Raw genomic sequence first — 14,437 nt, 5'->3', positions numbered from 1 at the left:
AGAACTAAAGCAGGTTAACGTCATTTCAGATAAGTTTATGATTTTGAACCAATGAGTGGCAAGGCTGACTGAAGTGGTGGTTCTGGGTTTAATTGCAACATTTAAGAGAAGTTTGGATAAGTACATGGATGGGAGGGGTATGGAGGGTTTTAGTTCGGGTGTGGGTCAAGGGAATTAGGCAGAATAACACTTCGACAAAGATTAAATGGACTGTAGGTTCCTGTTTCTGTGCTGTAGTACTCACTGATCCTGTGATTATAAAAACCATCAGCCAGAAAACAGAGAAACGAAGTTAAGCCATTTGGCTCATCGTGTCTGCTCTGCCATTACAAGATGACTGATTTATTTTCCTGCCTTCTCCCCGTAACCTTTCACACCCTAACTCAACCTTTCTCAACCATTTTGCCCTAAAGGAACCCCTGAAATAATTTTCAGGTCTGAGAGAACCCCTGTGTAAAAGTTATTATATCTACAGCTTGTACTACATTATTGTGATCACTAAACTGTAGATATAATAGTCCAAAAATAATTGTCAATGCTCTTTTGTGTAGAGAATGAATTTTTAGCCATCCTTTCTTGAAAAAAAAGGTATTGAAGCTCAGCTTACCTTTCTCTAAGTTAATCTTTCTTTCCCTTTCATAAGTTTTAAAAACTCATAAGGAAAACATAATAAATTTCTGTTAAATGATTGGCTTAAGCCAAAATGCGATTTAATTTTTCTAAAGGTAGGTTCAGTAGATTTAATTTAAATAAAGGTTGTAAATTGATTTTAATTAATGCTATTTACAATATCAAAATTTATTGACAATGTTGAACAGTAAAGTTACTAAAAACCGTAAGCCAAAGCAATAAGAATAAAAATATAGCCTAAGACACTATTTTATACAAGACTTTGAAAAAACAGTTTCTTACTAAGAGATATGATCGGGCTCAATATAGGCCTAGCATGTGAAACCCGTGCTTGTTTCTTTGCTGCACAAATACTCAATTCTGGGTTGATCTTGAGATAAGCACACATGGATTTCACCTTCAACTAAAATAAGACAATTTCTCTCCTTGCTCTTGATGCTTGTTAAACAGTCAAAAGCTTGCTCATACATGTATGAAGTTGAAAACTACAGCAAAATGTTCATTGCTTTCCTATGAATGGCAGGATGCTCTTCTTTCACAGAAATCCAGACTTGTCCAGGGGCAGGTCAATAAATCTCATCAGGAGGGAGGGGCTGGCGTCACAGCCCGAGTTGGGCGAGCCCATTCAATGCCTGGAAAATGCACTTCACGTTCCTTATCAGCCCATGCAATAGAGCGCTTACCAATTATCAACGGCCTCTGCTATCTTGCATCAAAAACTGAGAATAAATAGGGCCCTACTGTGCACGGCCATACTGGGCTGAAAGACCACTATCAAGATTGCTAACAGGGCTGCTCAGTCACTGCCCACCACTGCGAGTGCTAGCATCGCGTGCCACACAAAGTTCAAAAAACGGTTTGTTTTTTTAAATCATGATCTCTCATGGAACCCTAGTTGAGAAACCCTGCCCTAACTAATCAAGAACCTATCAACCTCCGCTTTAAATTTAACTAATAACTTGGCCTCCACAGTCATCTGTGCGATGTTCCACAAATTCACCAACCAAAGAAATTCTTCTCCATCTCTGCGCTAAAGAGAGATCCCTCTGTACTGAGGTTTTGCCCTTTGGTCCTAGACTCCCCACCATTGAGCACATCTACAAGGAGCACTATTGCAGGAAAGCAGCATCCATCATCAAGGATCCCTACCATCCAAGCCATGCTCTCTTCTCTCTGCTGCCATTAGGAAGGAGATACAGGAGCCTCAATGTTCAGGGCTGATGGCAGATCCTAACGGAAAAACAAAATTCTGCTTATGATGGAAAACAAAATGAAAATAAAGATCCAGGAATGTTCATACAGCCAGCAAAGGTCCAGAGAAACAACAGATCAGTCAGTGTGGAGACTGCAGGTGCTGGAGTCTGGAGCAGAAGAAAAACGAATTGCTGAAGAAAAACCACTGAAGCCTCAATTCAAGTACATGGAATTATTTTCTTTGGCCTTTCCTTCCGCCCCACATCGGTGTGTGCATGCAGCAAGACAGGAGGGTGCCCCAGTTCCAGCCTGATAACCTTTCTTGTTTGGTCAGTTACTGCCTGTACTGCTGGTTGCTTCCAGCATTGGCTGATTTTGTTCCACAGAAATCCTATGCAGTCACTGCAGGCAAGACGTCAACAAAGCTACAGGATCTTGATGTATATTGACAGATCACAACAAGAGGATGTCCTGCTGGTACTGTACTCTGCCAGTTCAGCCTACAGCAAAAGCATCAGGTTCCAATTCGCTGTGAGCTGTAGAGATGCATTATGGATTGGATCCAGGAATGTTTGGAGAAAGTTTGAAAGGGTGCAGTGGGAGAGGATTTTATGGAGTTATATGATCAACTGGGAACATCTGAGAAACACAGAAGTGATCTGGAAATATATGAAGAAATGAAAGTGTGATATAGCAATGTATAGACAGTGAACATTTAATAGGAGTGTGAGTAATAGCAGGCGTTAGAGAGCTATTAGAGGAACATAGGACATCTCCTTAAATGGTTATTTTTGTATTTGTCAGATCAAGATAATTAATCCCAAGAGTGGTGTATTTTTACAGCATCTTAACAGAGTGGAATATGTCCAGAGTGAAGGTCTTCTACAATATCAAGTACATTTCTATATTGGTCTCATATTCAGCACCCAGCTCATAGCCTTCTGGCACATGAATTTTCTTTTATAATTACAACCCTACAGTCATCTAAGCATTCAGTGCATCTCCACATCTGGACTGTTGTGCATCCCCGACATTCGATATTCAGCCTTCCGCTGCCTGGACTAGATCTCACCAAAATCCATCCACTGTCTTTAAGGGACTCCTTAAGTGGAGCACTGTCTTTAAGTGCTTCACCAATGAAGGGGCACTCTTCACTTGTTGGCAACCTATTCCAGGGTCCCATGATGTTCGTGGTCTTCTGGCTGCTGTACTCACCCACCTCAAGATACAACATGTTGTGCTTTCTGAGATGCTCTTCTGTGCACCACTGTTGTAACGTGTGATTACTTGAGTTACTGTTGCCCTCCTGTCAGCTTGAACTAGTCTGGTCATTCTCCTCAGACCTCTCTCATTAAAAAGGCATTTTCACCCACAGTACTGCAACTCGCTGAATGCTTTTTATGCCCTTCACACCACTAGTGACTGTTGCACGTGAAAATCCCAGGAGATCATCAGATTCTGAGATAAACCACCCCATCTTACCAACAACCATTTTACGGTCAAAGTCACTAAGATCACATTTCTTCCAAAACAACATCCTAATGTTTGGTCTGAACAACAACGGAATCTCTTGACCATGTTTGCATTATTTTATGCATTGAGTTGCTGCCATTTGATTGACTGATTAGATATTTGTACTAACAAGCAGATGTGTAGGTACTATACCTAATAAGGTGGTCACTGAGTGTATGTCTCCTTAAGTATAAAATTTTGCCTGATTACCTTCCTGGGAACATTTGTTACAGGTCTTGAGCAGCTCTGGGTTGGTGTTAGCTATTTTCAAACACTCGATATGCTTGACAGTAAGATTTGAAGTGTGTTGCTGCTGCCCTCTGATGCTATGGGATGCAGCCCAAGGCAACCAATAGTCTGATGCTATGAGATCTTGGGGAGGGTAAAGTGTGAGTTGGTTCCAGAGTAAAACTCCCTCCACATTCACTCATCACACCCTGCTGGTATAGGCTTAACATGAGTTGGGTGCAAAGTAAAATTCCTTCTGCATTGCCCAAGCGGACATTGCCAGGTTAGGTACAGGTTGGGATAGTTGCAGAGTAAAACTCCCAGTAATCCAAATAAAAGCACTCACTAGTACAGAATTAATGTGGAGTGAAGGTTCTTGTACTTTGTGTTCATATTAAGCAGAGCTGAGAACCATGTAGTGCCTTGGGCTGGTGCTGATTTTCAAACTGGCACGATTGCCCCATGGCACTTTAGTTAAGATTCTGTGCACCATCACACGGGACAGTTTCATCCATCTATCACCCTTGGTTTTGAAGGCTTTTCCCAGAGGGAAAACTACAGCATTCCAACCAGGCACGTGCATTCCCCAGTCTGCTTTAGAACCGTACAACAGAATTTATGGGAATAGTCGATAAGATATATTTGAAACAATGTATCTAATCATTTTTTGTATAACTTTGCGACTGCTATATTAATGTTAGCTTTTCATTAAGGTACTTATTTCAGTTTTAGCCCTGCCTCGTTACCCATTAAGAGATGCTGATGTTTTTAATCAAGCACCCTTTGTACTTCCACCTACATTCATTCAGCAGTAAAGCTCACAATCCTTTAGCACAAATATAAAGGCAGAGGAAGTACACCAGATTGATTTCAGAGATGAGGGGATTAGCCTGTGAGGAGAGATTGAGTCGTCTGGCACTATACTCACTGGAATTCAGAAGAATGAGAGGGGATCTTATAGAAACATATAACATTATAAAAGGGATAAATAAAGTAGACAGGAAAATTGCTTCCACTGGTAAGTGAGACTAGAATTAGGGGACATAGCCTCAAGAATCGAGGGAATAGATTCTGGACAGAGATGAGGAGAAACTGATTTTCCCAGAGAGTAGCGAATCTGTGGAATTCCCTGACCAGTGAAGCAATAGAGGCTACCTCATCAAATATACTTAAGACACAGATAGGTTTTTTGCATAGCAGGGAAATGAAGAGTCATGGGGAAAAGGCAGGTAGGTGGAGCTGAGTCCATGGCTAGTTCAGCCATGATCTTATTGAGTTGTGAAGCAGGCTCGACTGGACAGCAAGCTGACTCCTGCTTTTGTTTCTTATGTTTTCACGTTCCACTTCCCACTATATCCTGCATTGCTAACAGGTCCAATGGGAGAAGCATGGGTTTTACTGATCTACCATTATTGGGCGATGTGACTGACACAACACTATTAAACGGATCCCTGCAATAGTTCTGCAGTGAAATCCTTGCTGTGGTTAATACCAGCAGAAATGAATTATTAAAAATAATGCCACTTGCCAGAGAATATCAGTGAAGGGTCCTTTGGTATTTAGCATCAGACCAATGAATGCCTAGGGCAGTAGCAACACACTCTGAATCTTCCTTTGTCACCAAGTACATCAGGTAATTGAACATAAATGCATCATTAGCAACACCAACCTATAACTCACTGGACTTTTAGCAGATGTCCCCAGGAAGGTAATCATGCAGGGTTATATTTAAGGAGCCGCTTAAAGGAAGCTAGGAATAGAGGGCCAGCAAGTGAAGGATGGCTCTTCATTGATGGAGGATTTTAAGGGGCATCTCAAAGGCAATTGATGGTTTGGGAAGGGAATGGCCAAGTTTCTCATTTAGACAGCTGAAGGCTGACAACTGAATATCAGGGATGCACAACAGTTTAGATTTGGCAATGGGCAGAGCTTTTAGATGCTGGTGGGACTTGTAGGATCAAACTTGTAAAATAAACTGTGGCATGGTAATCTGAAGACTTGTTTCTATGCTGTATGAGATTATGACTCTATAAGAGAGGCAAGCTGGAATACAGTTTTCTGAGGCCCTTCGATTAGGTCTCAGCTATACTATGGTAATGAAAGGCTTTGAAGGGTTCACCTACCCCTACTATGGCAAGGCCAGATTTAGTATTGGGAGGAGGTGTATAGGGGCACTGCAGTGTTGGCAGGTAGGCTCATTGCCTCAATAAGGAGAAGGATGGAGTCAGAGACCTGGCGTTTTAACCAGGCGGAGATCTAGAATAAAGGAAATGAGGAAATGGCTGATGATCCAATGATACCCCTGCTTCCTATCCACCCTCGTCTGGAATTGTCATCTCAGCCAGATGTTGTCTTAGACTTGCCAAGTCAAGCACAGGGTATTGCAGCCACAGCTTGAGTAGTTGTACAGTTTCATGCACCAACAATATCCTTCCCTAGTCCAGTCCTGTTGCAGGGTCTCTACCCAAATTGTCAATATTCCCCTCTCCCCCACCCCCTGATGCTGGTTGACTCACTGTGTTCCTCCAGCAGATTGTTTGCTCGCCTGATTCCAGCAACTGCAGCCCCTTGTGTCTGCAATACTTTCCTTCCCCACAGCTGAAACCGTGCAGAGGAATCTACATTCCATCACTTTTGGACGTGCACTGCACACCAGTGTGTGTTTACACAATTGCAAGTGTTCCTTCACCATTAAAATGCTGAGTGATTATCGGTGAAGGGTGGAGAACCTTGCTGCCCATTTCAACACATGCCCTTCGAGCAGCATGAGTGACAGTGATATGTATTCTCTTCCGCCTCTCCATTCCTTACTTCTAGACAACCTCCCCAAAGCCTCTGACTTTACATAAAACATAGAACACTACAGCACAGTACGGGCCCTTCAGCCTCCAATGTTGTGATGACTTTTAATCTACTCTATGATCAACCTAACCCTTTCCTCTCACCTAGCCCTCCATTTTTCTTTCATCTATATGCTTATGTAAGAGCCCCTAATGTCCTTAATGTATCTTACTATCACCACCCCTGACTGGGTGCCCCACGCACCCAGCATTCACTGTGTAGAAATCCTATCTCTGAGCCCCGCCCCCTCCCCATACTTTCTTCCAAAATGAGGCCCTCTCACATTAGCCATTTCAGCCCTGGGGGAAAAAAGGCACTGTCTGTCCATTCTATCTATGCCTCTTATCATCTTATACACCTCTGTCAAGTCACCTCTCATCCTCCTTTGCTTCAAAGAGAAAAGTCCTAGTTCACTCAACCTTTCCTCACAAGACATGCTCTCTAATCCTGGCAGCATCCTGGTAAATTTCCTCTGCATTCTCTCTAAAGTTTCCACATCCTTCTTCTAAAGAAGCGGCCAGAACTTTGCCTTTGAACAAGTTTCACGTCGACTGCTCTAACATCTTCTTCCCTGCTCCACTGTTAATTCGTTTCTCAAATAGCGTTCCCACAGTGCATCTTGCTGTATTTTGTTGTGATAAATACAACTTCTCGCTGTTGATCTGGCCTTTGGTAGGCTCACTCCATTCACAGTCCACAGGTTTATAAATCACCCTGACTTCATTATGCCTGTAATATCTTGCTCATCAGTGTTCAGGCAGCATTTTATTGGCGTCTGGGAAATGAAAGTAAAAACACAGAAGTGTAGGAGGCTTTCTGTTCAGCATTTGCAGCTCAGCATCCATCATTTTCATATCTCTGCCATCAATCCTGCAGGGTAAGACTCCAAGTTATGACAGATGCAGAGAGTTCAGGCTACCCTGTTAAATTGACTTATTTTTAATTCAATTTCAATAAGTGGGTATTACTGGGAAGGGCAGCATTTATTGCCTGTCCCCCATCGCCCCTGAGCAAAGCAGCCATTTCAGGAGTCACATCTTGGCCCTACCAGATAAGGATGATAGATTTCCTCCCCTAAAGGACATGGTTTTTATGACAATCCAGTAGACTTGTGATCACGATGACAAAGACTAGTTGTTATTCTTCAAATAACTTAATAAAAATTGCACAGCTGCCATGATGGAATTTGAACTCAGGTTTCTGAATCATTAGTTGAGGACTACTGATTCTTAATCCAATAACTTAACTACTGCATCACCACATTACCATACACATCAGTGCGAGCTCCAGCTCCCATTCCAGTTCCAGCTCCAGGTCCAGATCCAGCGCTAGTTCTAGTTCCAGCTCAAGCTCCAGTTCTAGTTCTAACACTTGCTCCAGTTACAGCTCTAGCTCTAGCTCTAACTCCAGTTCCAACTCCAGCTCCAGTTCCAGTTCCAGTTCCAGCTCTAGCTCCAGTTCCAACTCGAGTTCCAACTCCAGTTCCAGTTCCAGTTCCAGTTCCAACTCCAGTTCTAACTCCAGTTCCAACTCCAGTTCCAGCTCCAGTTCCAGCTTCAGTTCCAGTTCCAGCTCCAGTTCCAGTCCCAGTTCCAACTCCAGTTCCAGCTCCAGTTCCAGTTCCAGTTATAACCCTAACTCCAGCTCCAGCCCTAACTCCGGCTCCAGTTTCAACTCCAGTTCCAGTTCCAGTTCCAGCTCCAGCTCTAGTTCCAACTCCAGTTCCAGCTCCAGTTCCAGTTCCATCCAGTTCCAGTTCCAGCTCCAGTTCCAGTTCCATCCAGTTCCAGTTCCAACTCCAGTTCCAACTCCAGTTCCAGCTCCAGTTCCAACTCCAGCTCCAGTTCCATCCAGTTCCAGCTCCAGTTCCAACTCCAGTTCCAGCACCAGTTCCAGTTCCAGTTCCAACTCCAGTTCCAACTCCAGTTCCAACTCCAGTTCCAGCTCCAGTTCCAGCTTCAGTTCCAGTTCCAGCTCCAGTTCCAGTCCCAGTTCCAACTCCAGTTCCAGCTCCAGTTCCAGTTCTAACCCTAACTCCAGCTCCAGTCCTAACTCCAGCTCCAGTTTCAATTCCAGTTCCAACTCCAGTTCCAACTCTAGTTCCAGTTCCAGTTCCAGCTCCAGCTCCAGTTCCAACTCCCGTTCCAGCTCCAGTTCCAGTTCCAGTTCCAGCTCCAGCTCCAGTTCCAGTTCCAGCTCCAGTTCCAACTCCAGTTCCAGATCCAGTTCCAGATCCAGTTCCAGTTCCAGTTCCAGCTCCAGTTCCAACTCCAGTTCCAACTCCAGTTCCAGTTCCACTTCCAGCTCCAGCTCCAGTTCCAGTTCCAGTTCCAGTTTCATCCAGTTCCAGTTCCAGTTCCAACTCCAGCTCCAGTTCCAGTTCCAGCACCAGCTCCAGTTCCAGTTCCAACTCCAGTTCCAGCTCCAGTTCCAGTCCCAGTTCCAACTCCAGTTCCAGTCTCGTTCCAGTTTCATCCAGTTCCAGTTCCAGTTCTAACCCTAACTCCAGCTCCAGCCCTAACTCCGGCTCCAGCTCCAGCTCTAACTCTAGTTCCAGCTTCTGCTCCAGCAAAGCTGCCTGCAGCTCCATTTCCATCTCCACCTCTCGTTCAGGCTCCGAGTATAGGGAACCAGAGAAAAATTTAGGCAATAGTTGAGGTGAGAGGGACATCCTGAAGCTATGCTCATCTATTCTTTTGTAAACAGTAGTTGAAAAGCAAAGAAAAACAATTGCAGCTGCTGAAAGTCTGATATGAAATGAGATGATACTGGAAAGACTCAGCAGATCAGATAGCATCTGTGCAGCCAGAAACAGAGACAACATTGACATTTCATGTGATAAATGTCATTAACTAGGATCATTAGCTCTCTTTCTTGTCAACCCATGGTGCTTGATTTTCTGAGGGTTTCCTTCTTTTTCTGTTTGTTCATTCCTTCTAACCTTGGATTAAGAGATGGGACTTGCTACCATAGTGTAAGAGGGCAATCGTTGATGTATTTTAAGGGACTTTGACATTGAATGAACAAATGGTGAAGCAAGGAGAAGTGTCAGACACAAGAATGTGAAGGAACTCATACAGACCACAAACACTGATGTATACTCATCAACTCAATGGCTAGTTTTGGTGATCTATTAACATAAATCAGCATCATGAGATATGCCATTGATACATGGATTGGCAAGCCTTTTGGTAGACTTTGTAAAGTTGATGAGATAAGACCATAAGACATAGGAGTAGAACTTGTCCTATCGAATCTGCTCCACCATTTGATCATGGTTGATCTTTTTTTCCTTCTCAAACCCTTTTTCCTGCCTTCCCCACATAACCTTTGATGCCCTTACTAATCAAGAACTTATCAACCTCCACTTTACATATACCCAAAATCTTGGCAAAAAACATAAGACATAAGGCATTTGGCAGAATTAGGCCATTTGGCCCAGTGAGTTTGCTCCACCATTCCACCGGGGCTGATTTACTATCCCTCTCAACACCATTCTCCTGTCTTCTCCCTGTAACCTTTGACATCCTGACTAAACAAGAACCTATCAATCTCCGCTTTAAACCCACTCCATGACTTGGCCTCCACAGCCATCTGTGACAATAAATTCCACAGATTGACCACCCTCTGGCAAAAGTAATTCGTCCTCATCTCCATTCTAAACAGACGTCCTTCTGTTCTGAGGCTGTATCTTCTGGTCCTAGACTCTCCCACTATGGGAAACATTCTCTCCTCGTCCACTCTATCGAGGCATTTTAATATTTGGTAGGTTTCAAAGAGATCCCCTCTCATTCTTCTAAACTCCAGCGAGTACAGGCACAGAGCCTTCATACATTAACCCTTTCATTCCCTTTCATTCTGTGACCCTCTTCTGAACCTCCTCCAATACCAGAACATCCTTCCTTAGATATAGGACCCAAAATTGCTCACAGTGCCCCAATGTCTTATTGGAGTTTCAGCATTAAATCCTTGTCTTTATATTCTTGTCGTCTTGAAATGAATGCTAACTTTATGTTTGCCTCCTTTACTGCCAATTCAACCTGTGAGTTAACCTTTTGGGAATCCTGCACAAGGGCTCCCAAGTCCCTTTGCACATCTGATTCCTGAGTTAGTGCCCCACTTAGAAAATAATCTATGCCTTTATTCCTTCTACTAAAGTGCATGACTATACACTTCCCACACTGTATTCCATCTGCCACTTCTTTGCCCATTCTCCCAAACTCTCCAAGTCCCTCTTCAGAGTCCCTGCTTCATCAGCACCATTTGCCGCTCCACCTATCTTCAGGGCCTGTCATCCACTCTTAGGTTGTCCTTTGAATTGTCCAACACTATGGAAACAATTCAGGCTGTCCCAAACTCTCCCATCACTGGTACATACAGCCCATCTCTGGTTAATACATCCCACACTGCAACTAACGTTGAAAGAAAGCTCCTTTAGGAAAGATTATTGAAAACGTTCAGATTTGACTGCGATTTATAGAATCAGCAAGAGCCTGAGGGGCATTTCCATAATCTTATCAAATTTACGGCAGAAGGTACTTGAGGGTGTCATAATAAAAGCTGCTCACCTCTCTGTCTGCCTGCCCTCCTCAATCCATACCGCTGTTACCTCCGACGCTGTGATATTGCTGCCCCTCTGCTGTGAATCAGCAGAAACCCTGTTCCCCAACACTTGTTTTGCTTTGAATCCATTTTCATTAAAATCCTTCTACTTAGTCCCTAATTACAAAAAGTAAAACAGCTGTTGTGTCCCCATCACTCACTGACACTGGTAATAGAGACCCGCCGTCTTACACATTTAACAGGAATTCCTCTGAAACTCACCATTCAATTACATTCTAACCATCCATTTTCTACGCTTGTTGCTAATGCCTGTAATTAGCACTCGATTATAATTTATGTTTTAGCTCCTTTTTCACTCAGTGCCGTGCCTTGCACAAAAGGATGAATTCTATTCTTATTGAGCAAGCTGACTCCCTTACAATAGATAATTGATGATAATGCTTCTTAATGTGTCTTATTTCTTCAGTCCTATACCAAGCCCAGAATGTACAGGCAGTGTTAGTTTTTATTCAGCTTGTCACACTGTGTCCCGCTGATTAGGTCTCTCTCTGAAGGAGGAAGAAGGCTGAAAATATTAGTTTTCCTTTTTAGCACAATTCCCTTGACAAATGTTTTTTTCTCTCTCTGTTACCTAAAAGGGCCTCATAATTAAAATTTTCACTAATGGCAGAGTAAATTTGAATCCATTAACAATACCATCAGTGTGACAAAAGAAAAGCCATGGCAAAAAAACGTATAGAGTCATAAAGCATGAGAACAGGTCCTTCAGCCCACCAAGTCTGAATACACTCAATGACCTAGCCTCCACAGTGTCTCCGTGCCAACTCAAGCGGAAATGGCTAATAGGAGGGTGACATGGTAAGACATGGTATTCCAGATATTGTCGTTCGTCCACAATATGCCAGTGGTGAGTTCAGAGGGTTCTCAGAAAGCTGGGAATTTCAACATGTTACTTCCAGTCCGGGGCACGCTCAGTCTAATGGACAAGCAGAGAGAACTGTACAAACTGTCAAGAACATGATCAAGAAGGCACAAAGCAGCAATGGTGGCCCTTACATTGCTCTGCTTGAATACCGCAACACACCGATTGAGGGTGTGGGGTTCTCTCCTGCGCAGCTGTTGATGGGATGTCGTCTGATGTCCAAACTGCCAATGTCCACAACTCTACTGACTCCTGAAGGTAATACTCAAGTACATGACAAGCAGAAGTACAAGCAAATAAAGCAAAAGAGCTACTACGACAGACATACAAGACAGTTGCCAGATCTGCATACAGGTGATAATGTCAGAATACAGAGAGGAGACTCTTGGCAACCAGCTGTGGTTGTGGTTGTGAACAGACATCAGCAACCAAGATCCTAAATCCTTCATTGTACTTTTAAGGCGGTGCTGGCGTGGAGACACGTCTCTACCAAAGGAATTGCAAGGTGCTCCTTCCCTCCTCTAGCCTGCAAGGTCTAGCACCTGCTCAGCCAACACCGCCCCCTCCCCAGGGTCATGTGAAGCCATGGGAGTAGATGCTTCAAAGCAAATTCATGAAAATGATTCTGGGATTGAAAGGCTTATCATATGAAGTGTGTTTGATGGCTCTGGGCCTGTACTCACCAGAATTTAGAAGAATGAAGTGGGGGAGGGGGTCTCATTGAAACCTATTGAATGTTGAAAGGCCTAGATAAAGTAAATGTGGGGAGGATACTTCCTATAGTGGGGGAGTCGAGGACCAGAGGGCACAGCCTCAGAATAGAAGGATGTCCATTTAGAATGGAGATGAGGAGAAATGTCTTTAGCTAGAGGGTAGTGAATCTGTGGAATCTGTTGCCACGGGTGGCTGTGGAGGCCATGTCATTGAGTGTATTTAAGGCAGAGATTGATAGATTCTTGATAAATCAGGGCATGAAAGGTTACGGGCAGGAGATTGGGGTTGCGGTTGAGAGGGAAATGGATCAGTCATGAAGAAATGGCAGAGCAGACTCAATAGGCCAAAGGGTCTAATTCTGCTCCAATGTCTTATCGTCTTATTGTTTCAAGAAATATGGGCCAAACACAGTCAAATGGGACTAGCTTAGTTGGGCAACTTGGTCGGTTTGGACCAGTTGAACTGCAGGGTCTGTTTCAGTGTAGTATAGTTCTTTGAGTCTCTGCCACTAATTACCCTAGCAACCCACACATCTTTGAGGTATGGGGGGAATCCCGAAGACCCGAAGGAAACAAGGGCTCAGGGACAGGAATGGTTACTTCGAGCGCCAGGATTTAGATGTTTCAGAAAGGATAGGGAGGGAGGCAAAAGAGGTGGGGGCGTGGCACTGTTGATCAGAGATAGTGTCATGGCCGCAGATAAGGTGGACGCCATGGAGGAATTGTCTACCGAGTCTCTGTAGGTGGAGGTTAGGAGCAGGAAAGGGTCAATAACTTTACTGGGTGTTTTTTATAGGCTGCCCAATAGTAACAGGGATATTGAAGAGCAGATAGTGAGACAGATCCTGGAAAGGTGTAATAATAAGAGTTGTCGTGATGGGAGATTTCAATTTCCCAAACATTGATTGGCATCTCCCTAGAGTGAGGGGTTTAGATGGGGTGGAGTTTGTTAGGTGTGTTCAGGAAGGTTTACTGACACAATATGTCGATAAGCCTACAAAATGAGAGGCTGTACTTGATCTGGTATTGGGAAATGAACCTGGTCAGCTGTCAGGTCTCTCAGTGGGAGAGCATTTTGGAATCGTGTTCACAATTCTATCTCCTTTACCATAGCATTGGAGAGGAAAAGGAACAGACAAGTTAGGAAAGTGTTTAATTGGAGTAAGGGGAATTATGAGGCTATCAGGCAGGAAATTGGAAGCTTAAATTGGAAACAGATGTTCTCAGGGAAAAGTACGGAAGAAATGTAGCAAATGTTCAGGGGATATTTGTGTGGAGTTCTGTACAGGTACGTTCCAATAAGACAGGGATGTTATGGTAGGGTACAGGAACCATGGTGTACAAAGGCTGTAGTAAACCTAGTCAAGAAGAAAAGAGAAGCTTACAAAAGGTTCAGAGAGCTAGGTAATGTTAGAGATCTAGAAGATTATAAAGCTAATAGGAAGGAGTTTAAGAAGGAAATTAGGGGAGCCAAAAGGGGCCATGAGAAGGCCTTGGTGGACAGGATTAAAGAAAACCCCAAGGCATTCTACAAGTATGTGAAGAGCAAGAGGATAAGATGTGAAAGAATAGGACCAATCAAGTGTGACAGTGGGAAAATGTGTGTGGAACCGGAGGAAACAGCAGAGGTACTTAATGAATACTTTACTTCAGTATTCACTGTGGAAAAGGATCTTGGTGATTGTAGGGATGACATAGTCATAGTCATAGTCATAGTCATAGTCATAGTCATAGTCATACTTAATATTGATCCCGGGGGAAATTGGTTTTCGTTACAGTTGCACCATAAATAATAAATAGTAATAGAACCATAAATAGTTAAATAGTAATATGT

The sequence above is a fragment of the Mobula hypostoma genome, chromosome X2 (genome assembly GCF_963921235.1).
Source record: "Mobula hypostoma chromosome X2, sMobHyp1.1, whole genome shotgun sequence".
In the NCBI taxonomy this organism is placed as follows: domain Eukaryota; kingdom Metazoa; phylum Chordata; class Chondrichthyes; order Myliobatiformes; family Myliobatidae; genus Mobula; species Mobula hypostoma.
This window is presented reverse-complemented; position numbering follows the sequence as displayed.